The sequence below is a fragment of the Lutjanus erythropterus genome, chromosome 24 (genome assembly GCF_056507025.1).
Source record: "Lutjanus erythropterus isolate fLutEry1 chromosome 24, fLutEry1.hap2, whole genome shotgun sequence".
NCBI classification, from domain to species: domain Eukaryota; kingdom Metazoa; phylum Chordata; class Actinopteri; order Lutjaniformes; family Lutjanidae; genus Lutjanus; species Lutjanus erythropterus.
This window is the reverse complement of record NC_139340.1, coordinates 16,937,278-16,962,175: the sequence shown is the minus strand read 5'-3', so window position 1 is coordinate 16,962,175 and position 24,898 is coordinate 16,937,278. Positions and strand designations below refer to the sequence as shown.

At 37.2% G+C, this 24,898-nt stretch overlaps 2 long non-coding RNA genes across 3 annotated transcripts in view; both read right to left on the bottom strand.

Annotated features, from left to right (window-relative positions):
• Positions 1-23,512, bottom strand: part of LOC146304909 (uncharacterized) — a 53,028-nt gene extending 29,516 nt beyond the window's left edge. Inside the window, exon 1 of the long non-coding RNA XR_014769291.1 lies at positions 23,411-23,512. This is a non-coding gene — a long non-coding RNA (uncharacterized LOC146304909). The remainder of the gene's footprint in view (positions 1-23,410) is intronic.
• Positions 19,281-22,791, bottom strand: LOC146304910 (uncharacterized). 2 transcript variants are annotated; one of them, XR_014769307.1, is made up of 4 exons: positions 22,337-22,791; positions 20,798-20,861; positions 19,600-19,661; positions 19,281-19,401 (listed from the first exon to the last, which is right to left on the bottom strand). It is a non-coding gene; the product is annotated as an uncharacterized LOC146304910 (long non-coding RNA). The 2 variants fall into 2 exon arrangements; XR_014769306.1 differs by lacking the exon at positions 22,337-22,791 and having other exon boundaries at positions 20,798-20,955.
• Positions 23,513-24,898: the final 1,386 nt, after the last annotated feature.

The window sequence follows — 24,898 nt, the reverse complement described above, 5'->3', positions numbered from 1 at the left end:
TGTAGTCCAAGTCCCGCCCCCTCCTCTATAAATCCAATTGGAACCTTCCACTTCCTGTTTGACACTCCGCTCTTCCACCTGGAGTCGACAACAAGTGGAGCACATGGAGCCAGGTCAGTGTGTCTTTTGATCATTTGATTTACCTCCAGAAACGGTTATTTAAAAACACAAAACCAGTATTTGTTTGATTTTCATGTTAAAATACAAGAATTAAAGGCGCATTAAGATTCTGAAGGAAGACGGTTGATCGTTGAGTCAAACAATCAACGAGCTTTGACCGGAAGTGATCACTGAAATACAAGGTGTTTTTGTTTGTCGTGGTCGAACAGGAATGAGCACAATTTTAAAGAATGGTTTGATTTTCATTTTCTATCATAGTATCACCAAAAAAAAAGGAGACACATTTGATGCTCTTGTCTTCTTGTGTTGTTAAATTATGGAAGACTGTAACTGTCAAAAATTTTTAATTTAATTTAGTTAATTAATTTAGTTTAGGTTAAATTATTGAATAAATAAATTAACAGCTGAACTAGGTGTTTATGGAAGACTAACTGCCAAAATCCAAAATAAATTAAGTGACTTTAAATGAAAAAAAGGCTAAATTAAGTTCAGAATATGATAAATATAATGAGAAAAATAATCAATTCAGTTAATTAAATAAATGAATTTAATTTAAATAAAAAAAATAAATTAAAAAATAAAAAAAAATAAAAATTAAATTCAATGACTTTAAATAAAAAAAGTTAAATCAAGTTAATGAATTTAATTTAAATTAAGTTACATTAGTTGATTTGCAGTTTTTATAAGATTTTATTAGTAATATTTGCAGCAGAAAAGCAAAAATAAATGAATAAATTAAAAACAGGCAGGTAACTGAAGAGACATTGATACAGGAAAGATCATTAATGACAATAAAATTGTATAATAGTGTATTAAACCTTCAGATTTTTGTCACAGGGTTAGGGTTACCTGTATTTATTTTAATGTTTAATGAACATTAAAATGTAGACATCCAAAATGAAATGTAAAAAAAGGTAAGACAGAAATAAATGACTTTGGGGAAAAAATAAATGGGGGGAAATACAAAAAGGAATTACATTTTAAAAAGTCAATAAATAAAATGAAACTTTAAAGGGGAAGATAAATAAATAGGAGAATGAATACAAATGTAATACAGAAGCTGATTAAAATAATCAATTTATGCCACATTTCATCAGTTCATGCGTAAATTTATTTTTAATATTTTTGGTGCATTTAATGGCATATTAATTTATTTATGGTGGAATCCTCCATAGTTATGGATCATAACTGACAAAAATGGGTAATATTTTAACTTGATTTAACCTAATTATTAAGTCATTGAACTTCATTTTAATTCAATTTTTTACTTTTTTATTTAACTTAGTCTATTTATTAAGTGATTTAACTTCATTAAATACTTTAATTATAACTTAAAACTTAAATAACTTAATTACTTTATTATTTAAGTCATAAATACAGAAGCAAACTAAAACATAAATATCAATTTATGTCACATTTAAAAAAATAGTTAATGTCTAAATTTATTTGTAGTATTTTTAGTGCATTGAATGGCATATTAATATATTTATTTAGATTTATTTATTTTCCTCCATATGTCCCCAGTGTGGAAGTTAAAGTTAAATTATTTAATAAATAAAATTACAGTCAGACCCACTTTTGACAGTTAAAGTCCTCCATAATTTACAGGACAGGAGGACTGAATGTTCCAGTGTTGTTTTAGCTCAAATCTTCTCTGTGACTTCAGACATATTTATTATAATAAACAGAAAATGATCAAACCATTTTTTTTTTTTACATTTGACAAAGAAAAACAGTTTGTATTTCAGTTTTAAAGCTGGAAGCTGTGGAGAAAATAACTGATCGCTGAATCACTTAATGCGCTTTTAATTTTTGTATTTTAAAATGAAAATGAAATAACTGCTTGTTTTTTTGTTTTTAAATATCTGTTTCTGAAAGGTAAATCAAATGATCAAAAGATGCACTGACTTGGCTCCATGTGTTCCACTTGTTGTCGGCTCCAGGTGGAGGAGCGGAGGACACTGAACGAACATAAAGGGGATGCACTAGAGGGACACGTGTAATTAAAAAACGCAGCGTAAAATTTCCCATAACCCCCTGCTGGTATCTCTCCAGAGGTTCGGGAGGAGACACGGTCTCCCCCCAGCCCCTCTGCAGTGAGGCTTGTGCTCCAGGAACTGGCACCGTGTCAGAATCGAACCAGGCACTACCGGCTCTAGCACGCCCAACCGACGCTAACGACCCCTCTCCGCCACCAGCGTCCCTTCACACTGAGACTAGTTCTCCGGGCGCTTTTATTTCTTCACTCTGGGGCGTTAGAGTTCAAAATTCACCGAGGACGATAAGGATCGAACACACGACCTCCAAGTCCCAATCCGTCTTCTTCCAGCTTGAGCTATTGGATCAGACACTACTGTCAGCTTTCTCTGAGGTTTTCACTTTCATCTTTGGACCACAAACTTCAAAAGTCACCGCGTCTCATGAGGATTGAACCCACAACCTCAGAATGACAAGTCAGTCCTCTATCATCCTGAGCTACTCAGTCAGACAGTTGAAGTTTCTTTCTCGGAGGGTTTGAGTCTTCCTCTGGGTGTTGCACTTCAAAACTCAAAGCACTGGTTGATGATTGAACTCACAACCTCAAAAGTTCTGGACTGTCCCTTTACTCCTTGAGCTATTGTGCTGAACACACCTGAGCTTCATTTTTCAAGCATTTCACTCTTTTCTTAAGCTGTCAGACTTCAAAATTCATTGAGTCTTATAAGGATTGAACCCCCAACCTCAGGTCTGTGAAGCAGCGCTTTAACCTCCTACGCCAGCAGTCAGACAGCTTCAGGTTCTTCCTCAGAGGTTGTGAGTCTTCCTCTGGCTGCTGGGTTTCAAAACTAATCGTTATGTTTTACGATTGAACCCATGGCCTCAAAACATCTAAACAGGTGTCTTACTCCTTGAACCGTCCCACCAAAATAAAATTTTTCAAGCCTTTTCTTTAGATGTTGTGATCAACTTCAAAATTAAGTTCCTGTAAGAATTGAACTCACAACCTCAGACACACCAAGCGGGTGTCTATCTTTCTGAGCTACATCATCAGATGGGTGTGGCCTCTTTCTGAGAGACTTTGACTCTTCTTCTGGCTGCTGGGCTTCAAAACTAATTGTTTTGCTTGACGACTGAACCCACGGTCTCAAAACATCTAAACAGGTGTCTTACTCCTTGAACCATCCCACCAAAATAACATTTTTCAAGCCTTTTCTTTAGATGTTGTGATCAACTTCAAAATTAAGTTCCTGTAAGAATTGAACTCACAACCTCAAAAGTTCTGGACTGTCCCTTTACTCCTTGAGCTATTGTGCTGAACACACCTGAGCTTCATTTTTCAAGCATTTCACTCTTTTCTTAAGCTGTCAGACTTCAAAATTCATCGAGTCTTATAAGGATTGAACCAGCAACCCCAGATCTGTAAAACAGCGCTTTAACCTGCTACGCCAGCAGTCAGACAGCTTCAGGTTCTTCCTCAGAGGTTGTGAGTCTTCCTCTGGCTGCTGGGTTTCAAAACTAATCGTTCTGTTTGACGATTGAACCCATGGCCTCAAAGCATCTAAACAGGTGTCTTACTCCTTGAGTCATAACACTAAAATAATATTTTTCAAGCCTTTTCTTTAGATGTTGTGATCAACTTCAAAATTAAGTTCCTGTAAGAATTGAACTCACAACCTCAGACACACCAAGCAGGTGTCTATCTTTCTGAGCTACATCATCTGATGGGTGTGGCCTCTTTCTGAGAGACTTTGACTCTTCTTCTGGCTGCTGGGCTTCAAAACTAATCGTTCTGTTTGACGATTGAACCCATGGCCTCAAAACATCTAAACAGGTGTCTTACTCCTTGAACCATCCCACCAAAATAATATTTTTCAAGCCTTTTCCTATAAGAATTGAACTCACAACCTCAGACACACCAACCAGGTGTCTATCCTCCTGAGCTACATCATCAGATGGGTGTGGCCTGTTTCTGAGAGACTTTGAGTCTTCCTCAGGTTGTTGCACTTCTGAACTCATGACACATGTTGAGGATCAAACCCTAAACCTTCTTAACTGTGTACTTGTTCCTTGAGCCGTTCAGTCTGACATGTTCAAGAGCTTTTGGGCTGTTTTGCTTTCTAATGTTTGTAATTCTTGTTGAGCTGAACTGCAGTCGAGATCCTTTATTTTGTTTCTTGATTTAAATATCCAAGACCTGTGTGTCGTCCGCAGACGTTAAAGAGGCCTTCAGACTGAACCAGACGGTTCAGGAAGTGTTGTTAACCACTTCCTGTAGTCCAAGTCCCGCCCCCTCCTCTATAAATCCAATTGGAACCTTCCACTTCCTGTTTGACACTCCGCTCTTCCACCTGGAGTCGACAACAAGTGGAGCACATGGAGCCAGGTCAGTGTGTCTTTTGATCATTTGATTTACCTCCAGAAACGGTTATTTAAAAACACAAAACCAGTATTTGTTTGATTTTCATTTTAAAATACAAGAATTAAAGGCGCATTAAGATTCTGAAGGAAGACGGTTGATTGTTGAGTCAAACAATCAACGAGCTTTGACCGGAAGTGATCACTGAAATACAAGGTGTTTTTGTTTGTCGTGGTCGAACAGGAATGAGCACAATTTTAAAGAATGGTTTGATTTTCATTTTCTATCATAGTATCACAAAAAAAAAAAAAGAGACACATTTGATGCTCTTGTCTTCTTGTGTTGTTGAATTATGGAAGACTGTAACTGTCAAAAAAATTTAATTTAATTTAGTTAATTAATTTAGTTTAGGTTAAATTATTGAATAAATAAATTAACAGCTGAACTGGGTGTTTATGGAAGACTAACTGCCAAAATCAAAAATAAATTAAATGACTTTAAATAAAAAAAGTTAAATCAAGTTAATGAATTTAATTTAAATTAAGTTACATTAGTTGATTTGCAGTTTTATAAGATTTTATCAATAATATTTACAGAAGAAAAGCAAAAATAAATGAATAAATTAAAAACAGGCAGGTAAGTGAAGAGACATTGATACAGGAAAGATCATTAATGACAATAAAATTGTATAATAGTGTATTAAACCTTCAGATTTTTGTCACAGGGTTAGGGTTACCTGTATTTATTTTAATGTTTAATGAACATTAAAATGTAGACATGCAAAATGAAATGTAAAAAAGATAAGACGGAAATAAATGACTTTGGGGAAAAAATAAATGGGGGGAAATACAAAAAGGAATTACATTTTAAAAAGTCAATAAATAAAATGAAACTTTAAAGGGGAAGATAAATAAATGTATTTTTAATATTTTTGGTGCATTTAATGGCATATTAATTTATTTATGGTGGAATCCTCCATAGTTATGGATCATAACTGACAAAAATGGGTAATAATTTAACTTGATTTAACCTAATTATTAAGTAATTGAACTTCATTTTAATTCAATTTTTTACTTTTTTATTTAACTTAGTCTATTTATTAAGTGATTTAACTTCATTAAATACTTTAATTATAACTTAAAACTTAAATAACTTAATTACTTTATTATTTAAGTCATAAATACAGAAGCAAACTAAAACATAAATATCAATTTATGTCACATTTAAAAAAATAGTTAATGTCTAAATTTATTTGTAGTATTTTTGGTGCATTGAATGGCATATTAATATATTTATTTAGATTTATTTATTTTCCTCCATATGTCCCCAGTGTGGAAGTTAAAGTTAAATTACTTAATAAATAAAAATTACAGTCAGACCCACTTTTGACAGTTAAAGTCCTCCATAATTTACAGGACAGGAGGACTGAATGTTCCAGTGTTGTTTTAGCTAAAATCTTCTCTGTGACTTCAGACATATTTATTATAATAAACAGAAAATGATCAAACCATTTTTTTTTTACATTTGACAAAGAAAAACAGTTTGTATTTCAGTTTTAAAGTTGGAAGCTGTGGAGAAAATAACTGATCGCTGAATCACTTAATGCGCTTTTAATTTTTGTATTTTAAAATGAAAATGAAATAACTGCTTGTTTTTTTGTTTTTAAATATCTGTTTCTGAAAGGTAAATCAAATGATCAAAAGATGCACTGACTTGGCTCCATGTGTTCCACTTGTTGTCGGCTCCAGGTGGAGGAGCGGAGGACACTGAACGAACATAAAGGGGATGCACTAGAGGGACACGTGTAATTAAAAAACGCAGCGTAAAATTTCCCATAACCCCCTGCTGGTATCTCTCCAGAGGTTCGGGAGGAGACACGGTCTCCCCCCAGCCCCTCTGCAGTGAGGCTTGTGCTCCAGGAACTGGCACCGTGTCAGAATCGAACCAGGCACTACCGGCTCTAGCACGCCCAACCGACGCTAACGACCCCTCTCCGCCACCAGCGTCCCTTCACACTGAGACTAGTTCTCCGGGCGCTTTTATTTCTTTACTCTGGGGCGTTAGAGTTCAAAATTCACCGAGGACGATAAGGATCGAACACACGATCTCCAAGTCCCAATCCGTCTTCTTCCAGCTTGAGCTATTGGATCAGACACTACTGTCAGCTTTCTCCGAGGTTTTCACTTTCATCTTTGGACCATAACTTCAAAAGTCACCGCATCTCATGAGGATTGAACCCACAACCTCAGAATGACAAGTCAGTCCTCTATCATCCTGAGCTACTCAGTCAGACGGTTGAGGTTTCTTTCTCGGAGGGTTTGAGTCTTCCTCTGGGTGTTGCACTTCAAAACTCAAAGCACTGGTTGAGGATTGAACTCACAACCTCAAAAGTTCTGGACTGTTCCTTTACTCCTTGAGCTATTGTGCTGAACACACCTGAGCTTCATTTTTCAAGCATTTCACTCTTTTCTTAAGCTGTCAGACTTCAAAATTCATTGAGTCTTATAAGGATTGAACCCCCAACCTCAGGTCTGTGAAGCAGCGCTTTAACCTGCTACGCCAGCAGTCAGACAGCTTCAGGTTCTTCCTCAGAGGTTGTGAGTCTTCCTCTGGCTGCTGGGTTTCAAAATTAATCGTTATGTTTGATGATTGAACCCATGGCCTCAAAACATCTAAACAGGTGTCTTACTCCTTGAACCGTCCCACCAAAATAACATTTTTCAAGCCTTTTCTTTAGATGTTGTGATCAACTTCAAAATTAAGTTCCTGTAAGAATTGAACTCACAACCTCAGACACACCAAGCGGGTGTCTATCTTTCTGAGCTACATCATCTGATGGGTGTGGCCTCTTTCTGAGAGACTTTGACTCTTCTTCTGGCTGCTCGGCTTCAAAACTAATTGTTTTGCTTGACGATTGAACCCATGGTCTCAAAACATCTAAACAGGTGTCTTACTCCTTGAACCAACCCACCAAAATAACATTTTTCAAGCCTTTTCTTTAGATGTTGTGATCAACTTCAAAATTAAGTTCCTGTAAGAATTGAACTCACAACCTCAAAAGTTCTGGTTTGTTCCTTTACTCCTTGAGCTATTGTGCTGAACACACCTGAGCTTCATTTTTCAAGCATTTCACTCTTTTCTTAAGCTGTCAGACTTCAAAATTCATTGAGTCTTATAAGGATTGAACCAGCAACCCCAGATCTGTAAAACAGCGCTTTAACCTGCTACGCCAGCAGTCAGACAGCTTCAGGTTCTTCCTCAGAGGGTTTGACTCTTCTTCTGGCTGCTGGGTTTCAAAATTAATCGTTATGTTTGATGATTTAACCCATGGCCTCAAAACATCTAAACAGGTGTCTTACTCCTTGAACCGTCCCACCAAAATAATATTTTTCAAGCCTTTTCTTTAGATGTTGTGATCAACGTCAAAATTAAGTTCCTGTAAGAATTGAACTCACAACCTCAGACACACCAACCAGATCTCTATCCTCCTGAGCTACATCATCTGATGGGTGTGGCCTCTTTCTGAGAGACTTTGAGTCTTCCTCAGGTTCCTCACAGAATGAAGTGTTGTACCTGCTGCCATCCTGCTGCCTGCTTTTTTGTTTTGGTAAGAAATGTTTTTAATTTTCTTTGGGAAGCTGCTGTTTGTTTTTTGGCCCTTAGTAATGGAGTTGTTCTCTGCCAATGAGATTTTTTTTTCTTGTTTGTGTAACCAGCACTTAATTCTGCAAGGAACATTTTAACTTGGCTGCCAGTCACTGCTTTGACTCAGTCAGTCAGGACATTTATGTGACTTTACAGACGTGTATGAACTCACACATGAATCACGCGGCCTCATACTGTCTGATCAGGACCTGAGAGCATCAACAACATCAGGACAGTCACAGGTTTGGCTGATAAAACCTTTAATGGTCCAGTATCTTGTTGTAACTTTTAGTTTAGTTGCACTAATGGTACAATTCGTTTTAGCCTGATCAAAACTTAATATTCACTCACAAAAACCCAAACATAACCTGACAAATGATTAAATGATTAATGCTTTTTTGCTAAATCTAAATGTAAAAGCCTGCTAGAGATGTCATTTGTGATTCAGTCCTTGTTGAGGCACAACAGGGTTCAATCTGCAGGCAAGAAGGTGCTTTTTGAAGACCCACACCCAGAAGAAACAGTCAAGAGCCCCGAGAGAGGAAGTCTAAAGGTTTGATTAAATAGCTCTGCCTGTTAAATACCTGCTTGTCAGTTTTTTGGTTTTGGAAACTTATTTTATTATTATTATTATTTGGGCTTTTTGCCTAACAGCCCCAAAACTTAGCAAGTCTGACGTATAAAGAAAATAATCAAAAGCTTGAAAGATTATTGCGTATTGGACTAAACAGTTCAAGGAGTAAAAAAAAAAAAGTCTTGAGAAGATTGGAGGTTGTGTGTTTGAGCCTCAAGCAATGTGATCATTTTTGAAGTGCAACACCCAGAGGTGGACCTGAAACCTCAGAAGCAGACACAGAAACTCTGTAGCTCAACATGACAGATGATTGCTGGACACTTATGAGGTTGTGGATTCAAGCCTCATTACAAACATTAGAAAGCAAAACAGCCCAAAAGCTCTTGAACATGTCAGACTGAACGGCTCAAGGAACAAGTACACAGTTAAGAAGGTTTTGGGTTTGATCCTCAACATGTGTCATGAGTTCAGAAGTGCAACAACCTGAGGAAGAGTCAAAGTCCCTCAGAAAGAGGCCACACCCATCAGATGATGTAGCTCAGGAGGATAGAGATCTGGTTGGTGTGTCTGAGGTTGTGAGTTCAATTCTTACAGGAACTTAATTTTGAAGTTGATCACAACATCTAAAGAAAAGGCTTGAAAAATATTATTTTAGTGTTATGACTCAAGGAGTAAGACACCTGTTTAGATGTTTTGAGGCCATGGGTTCAATCGTCAAACAGAACGATTAGTTTTGAAGCCCAGCAGCCAGAGGAAGACTCACAACCTCTGAGGAAGAACCTGAAGCTGTCTGACTGCTGGCGTAGCAGGTTAAAGTGCTGCTTTACAGATCTGGGGTTGCTGGTTCAATCCTTATAAGACTCGATGAATTTTAAGGTCTGACAGCTTAAGAAAAGAGTGAAATGCTTGAAAAATGAAGTTCAGCTGTGTTCAGCACAATAGCTCAAGGAGTAAAGGGACAGTCCAGAACTTTTGAGGTTGTGAGTTCAATTCTTATAGGAACTTAATTTTGAAGTTGATCACAACATCTAAAGAAAAGGCTTGAAAAATTTTATTTTGGTGGGTTGGTTCAAGGAGTAAGACACTTGTTTAGATGTTTTGAGACCGTGGGTTCAATCGTCAAACAGAACGATTAGTTTTGAAGCCCAGCAGCCAGAAGAAGAGTCAAAGTCTCTCAGAAAGAGGCCACACCCATCAGATGATGTAGCTCAGGAGGATAGAGATCTGGTTGGTGTGTCTGAGGTTGTGAGTTCAATTCTTACAGGAACTTAATTTTGAAGTTGATCACAACATCTAAAGAAAAGGCTTGAAAAATGATATTTTGGTGTTATGACTCAAGGAGTAAGACACCTGTTTAGATGTTTTGAGGCCATGGGTTCAATCATCAAACATAACGATTAATTTTGAAACCCAGCAGCCAGAGGAAGACTCACAACCTCTGAGGAAGAACCTGAAGCTGTCTGACTGCTGGCGTAGGAGGTTAAAGCGCTGCTTCACAGACCTGAGGTTGGGGGTTCAATCCTTATAAGACTCAATGAATTTTGAAGTCTGACAGCTTAAGAAAAGAGTGAAATGCTTGAAAAATGAAGCTCAGGTGTGTTCAGCACAATAGCTCAAGGAGTAAAGGAACAGTCCAGAACTTTTGAGGTTGTGAGTTCAATCCTCAACCAGTGCTTTGAGTTTTGAAGTGCAACACCCAGAGGAAGACTCAAACCCTCCGAGAAAGAAACCTCAACCGTCTGACTGAGTAGCTCAGGATGATAGAGGACTGACTTGTCATTCTGAGGTTGTGGGTTCAATCCTCATGAGATGCGGTGACTTTTGAAGTTATGGTCCAAAGATGAAAGTGAAAACCTCAGAGAAAGCTGACAGTAGTGTCTGATCCAATAGCTCAAACTGGAAGAAGACGGATTGGGACTTGGAGGTCGTGTGTTCGATCCTTATCGTCCTCGGTGAATTTTGAACTCTAACGCCCCAGAGTGAAGAAATAAAAGCGCCCGGAGAACTAGTCTCAGTGTGAAGGGACGCTGGTGGCGGAGAGGGGTCGTTAGCGTCGGTTGGGCGTGCTAGAGCCGGTAGTGCCTGGTTCGATTCTGACACGGTGCCAGTTCCTGGAGCACAAGCCTCACTGCAGAGGGGCTGGGGGGAGACCGTGTCTCCTCCCGAACCTCTGGAGAGATACCAGCAGGGGGTTATGGGAAATTTTACGCTGCGTTTTTTAATTACACGTGTCCCTCTAGTGCATCCCCTTTATGTTCGTTCAGTGTCCTCCGCTCCTCCACCTGGAGCCGACAACAAGTGGAACACATGGAGCCAAGTCAGTGCATCTTTTGATCATTTGATTTACCTTTCAGAAACAGATATTTAAAAACAAAAAAACAAGCAGTTATTTCATTTTCATTTTAAAATATAAAAATTAAAAGCGCATTAAGTGATTCAGCGATCAGTTATTTTCTCCACAGCTTCCAACTTTAAAACTGAAATACAAACTGTTTTTCTTTGTCAAATGTAAAAAAAAAATGGTTTGATCATTTTCTGTTTATTATAATAAATATGTCTGAAGTCACAGAGAAGATTTTAGCTAAAACAACACTGGAACATTCAGTCCTCCTGTCCTGTAAATTATGGAGGACTTTAACTGTCAAAAGTGGGTCTGACTGTAATTTTATTTATTAAGTAATTTAACTTTAACTTCCACACTGGGGACATATGGAGGAAAATAAATAAATCTAAATAAATATATTAATATGCCATTCAATGCACCAAAAATACTACAAATAAATTTAGACGTTAACTATTTTTTTAAATGTGACATAAATTGATATTTATGTTTTAGTTTGCTTCTGTATTTATGACTTAAATAATAAAGTAATTAAGTTATTTAAGTTTTAAGTTATAATTAAAGTACTTCATTAAGTTAAATCACTTAATAAATAGACTAAGTTGAATAAAAAAGTTAAGTTAAAAATAAGTTAATTAAATTATGTTCATGAATTGAATTAAAATGAAGTTCAATGACTTAATAATTAGGTTAAATCAAGTTAAAATATTATCCATTTTTGTCAGTTATGATCCATAACTATGGAGGATTCCACCATAAATAAATTAATATGCCATTAAATGCACCAAAAATATTAAAAATAAATTTACGCATGAACTGATGAAATGTGGCATAAATTGATTATTTTAATCAGCTTCTGTATTACATTTGTATTCATTCTCCTATTTATTTATCTTCCCCTTTAAAGTTTCATTTTATTTATTGACTTTTTAAAATGTAATTCCTTTTTGTATTTCCCCCCATTTATTTTTTCCCCAAAGTCATTTATTTCTGTCTTATCTTTTTTACATTTCATTTTGGATGTCTACATTTTAATGTTCATTAAACATTAAAATAAATACAGGTAACCCTAACCCTGTGACAAAAATCTGAAGGTTTAATACACTATTATACAATTTTATTGTCATTAATGATCTTTCCTGTATCAATGTCTCTTCACTTACCTGCCTGTTTTTAATTTATTCATTTATTTTTGCTTTTCTTCTGTAAATATTACTGATAAAACCTTATAAAACTGCAAATCAACTAATGTAACTTAATTTAAATTAAATTCATTAACTTAATTTAATTAACTGAATTGATTATTTTTCTCATCATATTTATCATATTTTGAACTTAATTTAGCCTTTTTTTCATTTAAAGTCACTTAATTTATTTTGGATTTTGGCAGTTAGTCTTCCATAAACACCCAGTTCAGCTGTTAATTTATTTATTCAATAATTTAACCTAAACTAAATTAATTAACTAAATTAAATTAAAATTTTTTGACAGTTACAGTTTTCCATAATTTAACAACACAAGAAGACAAGAGCATCAAATGTGTCTCTCTTTCTTTTGGTGATACTATGATAGAAAATGAAAATCAAACCATTCTTTAAAATTGTGCTCATTCCTGTTCGACCACGACAAACAAAAACACCTTGTATTTCAGTGATCACTTCCGGTCAAAGCTCGTTAATGTTTGACTCAACAATCAACCGTCTTCCTTCAGAATCTTAATGCGCCTTTAATTCTTGTATTTTAACATGAAAATCAAACAAATACTGGTTTTGTGTTTTTAAATAACCGTTTCTGGAGGTAAATCAAATGATCAAAAGACACACTGACCTGGCTCCATGTGCTCCACTTGTTGTCGACTCCAGGTGGAAGAGCGGAGTGTCAAACAGGAAGTGGAAGGTTCCAATTGGATTTATAGAGGAGGGGGCGGGACTTGGACTACAGGAAGTGGTTAACAACACTTCCTGAACCGTCTGGTTCAGTCTGAAGGCGTCTTTAACGTCTGCGGACGACACACAGGTCTTGGATAATTTAAATCAAGAAATAAAATAAAGGATCTCGACTGCAGTTCAGCTCAACAAGAATTACAAACATTAGAAAGCAAAACAGCCCAAAAGCTCTTGAACATGTCAGACTGAACGGCTCAAGGAACAAGTACACAGTTAAGAAGGTTTAGGGTTTGATCCTCAACATGTGTCATGAGTTCAGAAGTGCAACAACCTGAGGAAGACTCAAAGTCCCTCAGAAACAGGCCACACCCATCTGATGATGTAGCTCAGGAGGATAGACACCCGCTTGGTGTGTCTGAGGTTGTGAGTTCAATTCTTATAGGAAAAGGCTTGAAAAATATTATTTTGGTGTTATGACTGAAGGAGTAAGACACCTGTTTAGATGTTTTGGGGCCATGGGTTCAATCATCAAACATAACGATTAGTTTTGAAGCCCAGCAGCCAGAAGAAGAGTCAAAGTCTCTCAGAAAGAGGCCACACCCATCAGATGATGTAGCTCAGAAAGATAGACACCCGCTTGGTGTGTCTGAGGTTGTGAGTTCAATTCTTACAGGAACTTAATTTTGAAGTTGATCACAACATCTAAAGAAAAGGCTTGAAAAATATTATTTTAGTGTTATGACTCAAGGAGTAAGACACCTGTTTAGATGCTTTGAGGCCATGGGTTCAATCGTCAAACAGAACGATTAGTTTTGAAACCCAGCAGCCAGAGGAAGACTCACAACCTCTGAGGAAGAACCTGAAGCTGTCTGACTGCTGGCGTAGCAGGTTAAAGCGCTGCTTTACAGACCTGAGGTTGGGGGTTCAATCCTTATAAGACTCAATGAATTTTGAAGTCTGACAGCTTAAGAAAAGAGTGAAATGCTTGAAAAATGAAGTTCAGCTGTGTTCAGCACAATAGCTCAAGGAGTAAAGGAACAGTCCAGAACTTTTGAGGTTGTGAGTTCAATTCTTATAGGAACTTAATTTTGAAGTTGATCACAACATCTAAAGAAAAGGCTTGAAAACTTTTATTTTGGTGGGTTGGTTCAAGGAGTAAGACACCTGTTTAGATGTTTTGAGACCGTGGGTTCAGTCGTCAAGCAAAACAATTAGTTTTGAAGCCCAGCAGCCAGAAGAAGAGTCGAAGTCTCTCAGAAAGAGGCCACACCCATCAGATGATGTAGCTCAGAAAGATAGACACCTGCTTGGTGTGTCTGAGGTTGTGAGTTCAATTCTTACAGGAACTTAATTTTGAAGTTGATCACAACATCTAAAGAAAAGGCTTGAAAAATTTTATTTTGGTGGGTTGGTTCAAGGAGTAAGACACCTGTTTAGATGTTTTGAGGCCATGGGTTCAATCATCAAACATAACGATTAGTTTTGAAACCCAGCAGCCAGAGGAAGACTCACAACCTCTGAGGAAGAACCTGAAGCTGTCTGACTGCTGGCGTAGCAGGTTAAAGCGCTGCTTCACAGACCTGAGGTTGGGGGTTCAATCCTTATAAGACTCAATGAATTTTGAAGGCTGACAGCTTAAGAAAAGAGTGAAATGCTTGAAAAATGAAGTTCAGGTGTGTTCAGCACAATAGCTCAAGGAGTAAAGGAACAGTCAAGAACTTTTGAGGTTGTGAGTTCAATCCTCAACCAGTGCTTTGAGTTTTGAAGTGCAACACCCAGAGGAAGACTCAAACCCTCCGAGAAAGAAACCTCAACCGTCTGACTGAGTAGCTCAGGATGATAGAGGACTGACTTGTCATTCCGAGGTTGTGGGTTCAATCCTCATGAGACGCGGTGACTTTTGAAGTTATGGTCCAAAGATGAAAGTGAAAACCTCAGAGAAAGCTAACAGTAGTGTCTGATCCAATAGCTCAAGCTGGAAGAAGACGGATTGGGACTTGGAGGTCGTGTGTTCGATCCTTATCGTCCTCGGTGAATTTTGAACTCTAACGCCCCAGAGTGAAGAAATAAAAGCGCCCGGAGAACTAGTCTCAGTGTGAAGGGACGCTGGTGGCGGAGAGGGGTCGTTAGCGTCGGTTGGGCGTGCTAGAGCCGGTAGTGCCTGGTTCGATTCTGACACGGTGCCAGTTCCTGGAGCACAAGCCTCACTGCAGAGGGGCTGGGGGGAGACCGTGTCTCCTCCCGAACCTCTGGAGAGATACCAGCAGGGGGTTATGGGAAATTTTACGCTGCGTTTTTTAATTACACGTGTCCCTCTAGTGCATCCCCTTTATGTTCGTTCAGTGTCCTCCGCTCCTCCACCTGGAGCCGACAACAAGTGGAACACATGGAGCCAAGTCAGTGCATCTTTTGATCATTTGATTTACCTTTCAGAAACAGATATTTAAAAACAAAAAAACAAGCAGTTATTTCATTTTCATTTTAAAATACAAAAATTAAAAGCGCATTAAGTGATTCAGCGATCAGTTATTTTCTCTACAGCTTCCAACTTTAAAACTGAAATACAAACTGTTTTTCTTTGTCAAATGTAAAAAAAAAAAATGGTTTGATCATTTTCTGTTTATTATAATAAATATGTCTGAAGTCACAGAGAAGATTTGAGCTAAAACAACACTGGAACATTCAGTCCTCCTGTCCTGTAAATTATGGAGGACTTTAACTGTCAAAAGTGGGTCTGACTGTAATTTTATTTATTAAATAATTTAACTTTAACTTCCACACTGGGGACATATGGAGGAAAATAAATAAATCTAAATAAATATATTAATATGCCATTCAATGCACCAAAAATACTAAAAAATAAATTTAGACGTTAACTATTTTTTAAAATGTGACATAAATTGATATTTATGTTTTAGTTTGCTTCTGTATTTATGACTTAAATAATAAAGTAATTAAGTTATTTAAAGTTTTAAGTTATAATTAAAGTACTTAGTCAAGTTAAATCACTTAATAAATAGACTAAGTTAAATAAAAAAGTTAAAAAAAATAATTAAATTATGTTCATGAATTGAATTAAAATGAAGTTCAATGACTTAATAATTAGGTTAAATCAAGTTAAAATATTATCCATTTTTGTCAGTTATGATCCATAACTATGGAGGATTCCACCATAAATAAATTAATATGCCATTAAATGCACCAAAAATATTAAAAATAAATTTACGCATGAACTGATGAAATGTGGCATAAATTGATTATTTTAATCAGCTTCTGTATTACATTTGTATTCATTCTCCTATTTATTTATCTTCCCCTTTAAAGTTTCATTTTATTTATTGACTTTTTAAAATGTAATTCCTTTTTGTATTTCCCCCCATTTATTTTTTCCCCAAAGTCATTTATTTCTGTCTTATCTTTTTTACATTTCATTTTGGATGTCTACATTTTAATGTTCATTAAACATTAAAATAAATACAGGTAACCCTAACCCTGTGACAAAAATCTGAAGGTTTAATACACTATTATACAATTTTATTGTCATTAATGATCTTTCCTGTATCAATGTCTCTTCAGTTACCTGCCTGTTTTTAATTTATTCATTTATTTTTGCTTTTCTTCTGTAAATATTACTGATAAAACCTTATAAAACTGCAAATCAACTAATGTAACTTAATTTAAATTAAATTCATTAACTTAATTTAATTAACTGAATTGATTATTTTTCTCATCATATTTATCATATTTTGAACTTAATTTAGCCTTTTTTTCATTTAAAGTCACTTAATTTATTTTTGATTTTGGCAGTTAGTCTTCCATAAACACCCAGTTCAGCTGTTAATTTATTTATTCAATAATTTAACCTAAACTAAATTAATTAACTAAATTAAATTAAATTTTTTTGACAGTTACAGTCTTCCATAATTTAACAACACAAGAAGACAAGAGCATCAAATGTGTCTCTCTTTTTTTTGGTGATACTATGATAGAAAATGAAAATCAAACCATTCTTTAAAATTGTGCTCATTCCTGTTCGACCACGACAAACAAAAACACCTTGTATTTCAGTGATCACTTCCGGTCAAAGCTCGTTGATTGTTTGACTCAATGATCAACCGTCTTCCTTCAGAATCTTAATGCGCCTTTAATTCTTGTATTTTAACATGAAAATCAAACAAATACTGGTTTTGTGTTTTTAAATAACCGTTTCTGGAGGTAAATCAAATGATCAAAAGACACACTGACCTGGCTCCATGTGCTCCACTTGTTGTCGACTCCAGGTGGAAGAGCGGAGTGTCAAACAGGAAGTGGAAGGTTCCAATTGGATTTATAGAGGAGGGGGCGGGACTTGGACTACAGGAAGTGGTTAACAACACTTCCTGAACCGTCTGGTTCGGTCTGAAGGCCTCTTTAACGTCTGCGGACGACACACAGGTCTTGGATAATTTAAATCAAGAAATAAAATAAAGGATCTCGACTGCAGTTCAGCTCAACAAGAATTACAAACATTAGAAAGCAAAACAGCCCAAAAGCTCTTGAACATGTCAGACTGAACGGCTCAAGGAACAAGTACACAGTTAAGAAGGTTTTGGGTTTGATCCTCAACATGTGTCATGAGTTCAGAAGTGCAACAACCTGAGGAAGACTCAAAGTCCCTCAGAAACAGGCCACACCCATCTGATGATGTAGCTCAGGAGGATAGACACCCGCTTGGTGTGTCTGAGGTTGTGAGTTCAATTCTTATAGGAAAAGGCTTGAAAAATATTATTTTGGTGTTATGACTGAAGGAGTAAGACACCTGTTTAGATGTTTTGAGACCGTGGGTTAAATCATCAAACATAACGATTAGTTTTGAAGCCCAGCAGCCAGAAGAAGAGTCAAAGTCTCTCAGAAAGAGGCCACACCCATCAGATGATGTAGCTCAGGAGGATAGAGATCCGGTTGGTGTGTCTGAGGTTGTGAGTTCAATTGTTACAGGAACTTAATTTTGAAGTTGATCACAACATCTAAAGAAAAGGCTTGAAAAATATTATTTTAGTGTTATGACTCAAGGAGTAAGACACCTGTTTAGATGTTTTGAGGCCATGGGTTCAATCGTCAAACAGAACGATTAGTTTTGAAGCCCAGCAGCCAGAGGAAGACTCACAACCTCTGAGGAAGAACCTGAAGCTGTCTGACTGCTGGCGTAGCAGGTTAAAGCGCTGCTTTACAGATCTGGGGTTGCTGGTTCAATCCTTATAAGACTCGATGAATTTTAAGGTCTGACAGCTTAAGAAAAGAGTGAAATGCTTGAAAAATGAAGCTCAGGGGTGTTCAGCACAATAGCTCAAGGAGTAAAGGAACAGTCCAGAACTTTTGAGGTTGTGAGTTCAATTCTTATAGGAACTTAATTTTGAAGTTGATCACAACATCTAAAGAAAAGGCTTGAAAAATTTTATTTTGGTGGGTTGGTTCAAGGAGTAAGACACTTGTTTAGATGTTTTGAGACCATGGGTTCAATCGTCAAGCAAAACAATTAGTTTTGAAGCCCAGCAGCCAGAAGAAGAGTCAAAGTCTCTCAGAAAGAGGCCACACCCATCAGATGATGTAGCTCAGGAGGATAGAGATCTGGTTGGTGTGTCTGAGGTTGTGAGTTCAATTCTTACAGGAACTTAATTTTGAAGTTGATCACAACATCTAAAGAAAAGGCTTGAAAAATGTTATTTTGGTGGGATGGTTCAAGGAGTAAGACACCTGTTTAGATGTTTTGAGGCCATGGGTTCAATCATCAAACATAACCATTGATGAAGACCCGTGAGAAGCGGCGCCGCTCTGTCCGTTCGAATAGCTCACGTTTAAAGAGGACAGTTTGGGAGCTGAAGGTTGCGGGTTCGATCCTCACAAGACTAATTGACTTTTGAAGAGCAAAGTCCAAAGAAGAAAGTGAAAACCTCTGAGGAGGAGAAGTTCATCACCTGAGACGATAGCTCAGGTCGTAAGAAGGCGGTTTGGGAGTTGGAGGTCGTGTGTTCGATCCTTATCTCCCTCACTGAATTTTGAAGTCCAACAGCCAAAGTAAAAAGATAAAAGCGCCCGGAGAAAAGGTATAAGTGCAAAGGGATTCAGGTGGCGTTGTGGAGGTTCATTGTGGCTACGGAGCCAGCAGGCAGTTCGCTGCCTGGTTCGAACCCCCATGGCGTCCATTTGGATCCTGGCGCGGAGGGCGGTGTGGGTCAGCAGGAGGGGACAGTGTCTCCTCCTGCGTTTCCGCAGAGATACAAACAGGGGGTTTTACTTATTTGTTCTTTATTGCAAGCTTGAAATGTTGAAAATTTTTGATTCTCCAAGTCACCCCAGTGGTGCATTCCTGCCAGACGAGAGACGACAACAGAGGACAGAGTCACTGAGAAGATTAACTAAGATGTAAGAAGATTTAATAAGATGTAAGAAGATTTAATAAGATGTAAGAAGCTGCTGCATGGACATGTTCTCTGACACTGGACCACTAGGGGGCGTCTGCCTGAAAAATTTCAAACAGGAGTGAAAAGCAAATCTTAAAGGGCCAGTTCACCCACAGTCAAAAACACATTTCTTCCCTCTGGTCCGTAGTGCTGTTTATCCATGTAAATATTTTTGGCGAGAGATACCAGCCGTAGAGACGTCTGCCTTCTGTCCAACATAATGGGACAGTGGGTCATACTGAGAATAAATATCTCACCAGAGTGAAGACGTGGTCTCACTGGGTCGTCCTCCAAGATGCGGTCCATGGAGGCTGCGTATCTGCAAGTGTGAGATAAATAAAAGTGAGGTTATTTGAAGTGTGGTTGTGTGAGCGACTGATCCAGAGTCAGTGTGTTTCCTACAGTAGATGGTGTTGAGTACAGCACACTTCCTAGAAGCAGTGAGGGACAGCAGCACAGAGACTAAACAGAGGACTGTTGTGGACAGTTTTGTGTTTTTACTTGTTTTTTTTTTAATGTATTATCATTTTTCATTGTTTTTATCTGTCTTTGTAGTCGCCTTATTTACTGTAACTTTGTCTATTTGGAAAAAGTTGTAAATAAAATGTTTTTTAAAAAAACTACTTCTCAGAGTGTTAGTTATTTCTAAACGTTGATGTCAGTCACCTCTAGAAAGGGTCACAGATTTTGTGCATTTTCCTTTAATCATAGTTGAAAATGATTGTTAATCAATTTATATGATACAAAGCACATTTTCTTTTTTTTTTTTGTAAAGTCTTAACTTAATCTACTGATAAAAGTACAAGTAGGCCAAAAAGGAGTTAATTAGAGTAATTAGAGTATTTGTAATGAGTTAGTTGCAGCCCTGTATTTCTATCAGGGTCAGTGACACAGCAGACAGACTTTTGTGTCCAAGTGCAAAATTTCCTTTTAAAATAATTGAATAAATTGATGTCAGATCTGATGTAAAAATCTTCTCCAGGTCAAAGAAAACATGTTTGTTTGGTTCAGATCAATAAATATCACATCATCACTTTTTTTCTTCAGCGAACATGAAAACTGTGATGTAAAACTCATCATTTCCACTAATCATATGACATCTTGCAAACGGAGTGAAAAAAGAGATTTAGAGAATTGAGAGAAATGTCTGCATGTAAGAGGTGACATTCAATGTGTGTGACCTTTGACCCCTCAGTCAGCACTGCTTTAAAACCTGTAAATAAACCTTTTATAATCATGATGATGTGGTATTTGTTGAGGTCTGTACCAAACAAAGTTTTTTTGATGTGGAGAAGAAGATTTGAAAATCCGTTTGATTGCTGACTCTGTTCACAGCAGTACATTGCTGAGCTTTCAGGCTGCTGAGCAAGTGAGCTTGTCAGAAGTGGGGGCCGTTGTACCGCTGTATTTCCACTTGTATGTATAATGAGAATGAAGAGTAGAAAGTGGACTAACCTGAAGACTGGTCCATAGTTTCCCTCAGACAGTGTGAAGAGCAGAGCGGTCCACCTGGAAGGATCTACAATCAAAGAGAAAATAAATGAAGTCAGCAGAATTCAGAGTTGTACACATTGAAACCAACCTCAGTATATACAAGAAAAACTGGATATTTGTACTCATCAATTTTCTTTCATGTTTCATGTTCCAGTTTTTTTTATCTTTCAGAACAGACCTCGTTAACCACGTCTGTTTTTTAAATATTTCTACATCTATTTTCCCACAGGAAAAACCTAAAAGTAATATTTTTAACGTGAAGTAATTTAAGTATCTGAAAAATGTGTGCTTAAAAAATGAGAAGTAAAGTCAAAAATACAAAATAGTTGTAGTATATTTATATTTCTTTATATATATTTATATTTATTTAGTATGTTGTAGTATAATTTACATAATATAAAGTCACATGTAAGACTATAAACAATATACTACTACTAATACTAATAATAATAATAATAATAATAAGAAGAAGAAGAAGGATAATAATTTTCTGATGGATTATGAATGGGCAGAATTCAATAACTTTTTCTGACTCTTTAAAGCTCGACTTCCTTTTTTAAATGATTTGTTTCTAGAGAACCATGATAAATTTTGCAGCCCATGATGGTAAATTTGTAATATTGTTTATTATTCTGAGCGCTGTTTGTTTTTATTACATTTGATTTTGTCAGAGCTGTGAAATATTAAATCATCCATCATTACCCTCAGGTATATATAAACTACAGCTTATATAATGTCTTCACACACACACACACACACACACACACACACACACACACACACACACACACACATAGATATAGATAGAACGATTATAAAAAGTCACATTATTAGTTACAAAGCCAATTCTGACATAAAGGCCCAAATAATCAGAAAATGTAATAATCAACGATACGTTATTATGATTTAAACTCATAATTACGACTTACTATAGGGATATTGTTTTTACTGGTGTTTATCATCCGCCGTTACAGGAAATGCTTCGTTTACGTAATTCTCGCGAGAATTGCATATGTCGTTTCCTTATTGAGTACGTTCTATAAACGAATTATGCTTCATATTGTGGTTTTATAAGGCGACAACGCTGTGGTTAAAAAAGAAAAACAAACTCGTCTGGGTTTATGGTTTAATATACTTGGTTAGCGTTAAGGGAAATTTATGGTTTGTCACTCTCGCGAGATCTGTCGCGGCTCCGAGGTTCCGCTGGACATGGCTTTCGCTCAGTACTCATACACAGGTGGCGTTGATTACTGTGACAATAACACAAGAAAAACTCGACAAAAGCGATATAAAACGACATGTGACTTCACACAATAATCTCACAAGTTCCCCTTCATTTTTAATGTTAACTTTCCTTCATTTATTCGGGTGGAATGGCCGCTGTGCGGTTTGTTTATCCGCCTCAAACTGAATGTACACACAGGTGTTGTTAGCTTAGCTGTTAGCCACCTAGCAGCGACACTGTTTGTGTTTATGTTTGTGTTTCAGCTTCCGACTTACCTCAAAACATCCGTATTTGTTGTTGTTTCCGTCCTTTTGGTCTCATTTCCCCTCTCGTGCTCCACACGTCTTCATTAAACAGGTTTTATCCGGTGAATTTTCAACATTTTCGGATGTTTCCTCTGATCACTTCGCCGACACCGAGCGACGCTGCGCCCCCCCTGAGCAACACGACCCCCCCGGGGAGGGAGGGAGGGGGTGTCTGGGTGCCAGGGAACTTTTTCGCCGTTTAATTTTTTGACTGAACCTGAGAATGACAGAAATGATTAAATAATATTTGGTTTTCGCCGCAGAACCGATATACAATCAATAAATCAATATATAACTTAAAAATAGTTTTCACTGTGTCGCCTTCAAAATAAGAGTCTCCAACTTCCGTCTCTGCCAGCAGGTTGACAGACGCATCAAAATATGAAAAGTTTATCAATCTTCAAAGGAACTGGAGAAAATTGTATGATCTTCGAGAATCGTTTCATCATGTATATTTTTTTATTTAAAAAACAAACAAATATAGTAATTAGAGCTTTCAATATTCATTTAAATGGAATCTTAGATTAATTAATTCTAAAAAGAATTATAACACAAATGCAAAATGAAAATAAATGCATATAATATTTGCATAACTGTTATGGCCACACTGTTGCACGGATTATTTCCCCCTATCAATATGCAAAACTACAACTGATATGTGTTATTTCATGGAAAGTATTCAAAATTATTTTAGGATTGGATTTTATTTTCCCCCTTCTGTTTCTTGTTGGTCATATGTAAAATAAAAGTTGATTTACCACAAAATCATCATATCTATGTTCAAAATTCAACTAATCGATTAATTTATCTCATAACCCCAAAAACCATCATTAAACATAATCAAATTTAATTGAAGTTTTTTTTTTTTCATATTTATTTCTAGGGATTTTGAAGGCAGCACAGTGGTCGTCCGCGGTTTGATTGTGATGGACATCCCTCCACTCCAAATGGGGATTCAGTCTCTCCATTGTTGCTGTTCTGACCTGTGTCCAAACTTAAAAGGGTCCCTGATCCCATAATCTGAGAGTTTCAAGAGCGTCTTACATGATCCTATGTAGAAAGAAAAGCTCTGAAACAAAGTACAGTGTGAAGACGTGGATGAAGTGAAGAAACTCATCGTCCTCAGTTTTGGTTCTCAAACTCTGCACTCATGAAGAGAAGAAGAAAAAGATTAATTGATTCATATGACGATGTTTGAGGAGGAAAAGCAGCTACGTTTATTAAAAATGAAGTGCAACAGATGTGGTGAATTATTCAGTGCAGAGCAACGGGTTAAAGTTGCGTCTACCTCGATGCCAAAGTCGTCAAATCCAGAAATCCAGTGACTGTGGACAGCAGCAGTGTCTCAGTATTAAGTGTTTCTCACCACAGCGTCGATGTCTCTGGGACTGACGTACTGCGCCAGAGCCTTGTAGTCATCAGGAGACAGTGGCATCATGTCCTGAAGTCTGGACGGATGTCTGGACCAAAAGTACAAAAAAACACTTCTGAGAGCGATATGAGCTCCGTCTTCATGTAGCCTGTCCTCTCCGGGTCGTCCACGTCCATGGGCTCTGGAGCTGGAGGTCATTAAACACAAAGAGACTGTTAATTAAAATGTACATGTGTTTCTTTTTTGTAGCACATGTACCTAAAACCTTTCCAATAACTTGTTTGCAGGGACCAACCAGCGTGCTGCGGACCTGTGCCCCCCCCCCACCCCCCCCAGTACACTCTCGTGGTGGGTCTGTACCAGATGAAAGACTGGTGGGAAAATCCTGTTTATCCTCTCCAGAAAGAAAACAAAAGTAAGTTTAGAGTGTTGTCCTCATTTTTAGCTTTGTTTCAGTTTCAAGCTAAATTTCTTATTTATTTTGTGATTGTTTTGTGTGATTTAGGTGCTGTAACACTGCACGTTCCCTTTAAAACACTCTTATCTATCTGCAGAAACAAAGCTATCAGGCTTAATGTGATGATGAACTAAAATGCTTTTTATTTTCCAGGTTGGATTGTTTCTATAAATGTACTTTTTGCAGGTCTGTCTTGTGTGAATGCGGCGCCGTGGAGCACAGCCATGTTGTTGGGGGCTCACAGTAGGGGCTGAGCTGACTGGCTATGGTGATTTCCACTTTACTTTTGTGTGGGTTAATGAAAAAAAAAAAAAAAAAGTGAAAAACCCTGAGCCTAATGGGATTTGGTGATAAGAAATTACCAGCGCCGGGTCCTTCTCTTTTGTCTCTAGCTGGGAGTTCAATGGCTGAGCCAATAAGAGAGCTCAGGGCCTCGGTTACCGTAGAGACGGGAGAACACAGGCCACGGCGTCGCCATGGTAAACAGGGGAGCTGTTTGTTAAAGTTCTTTTGACACACATGTGCGCGCGCACACACACACACACACACACAGTACTGTACATACACAAGAGCAGCCTGTGTCCAATGCTGCTTTTTCTCAGAAAACAATTGTAATTCAGACTGAACAGTGTTATTCAGACACTAATGCAGATGGGAAAAAAAACGTGTATGACAGGAGGGAATTCCCACAATGCTCCAGGGC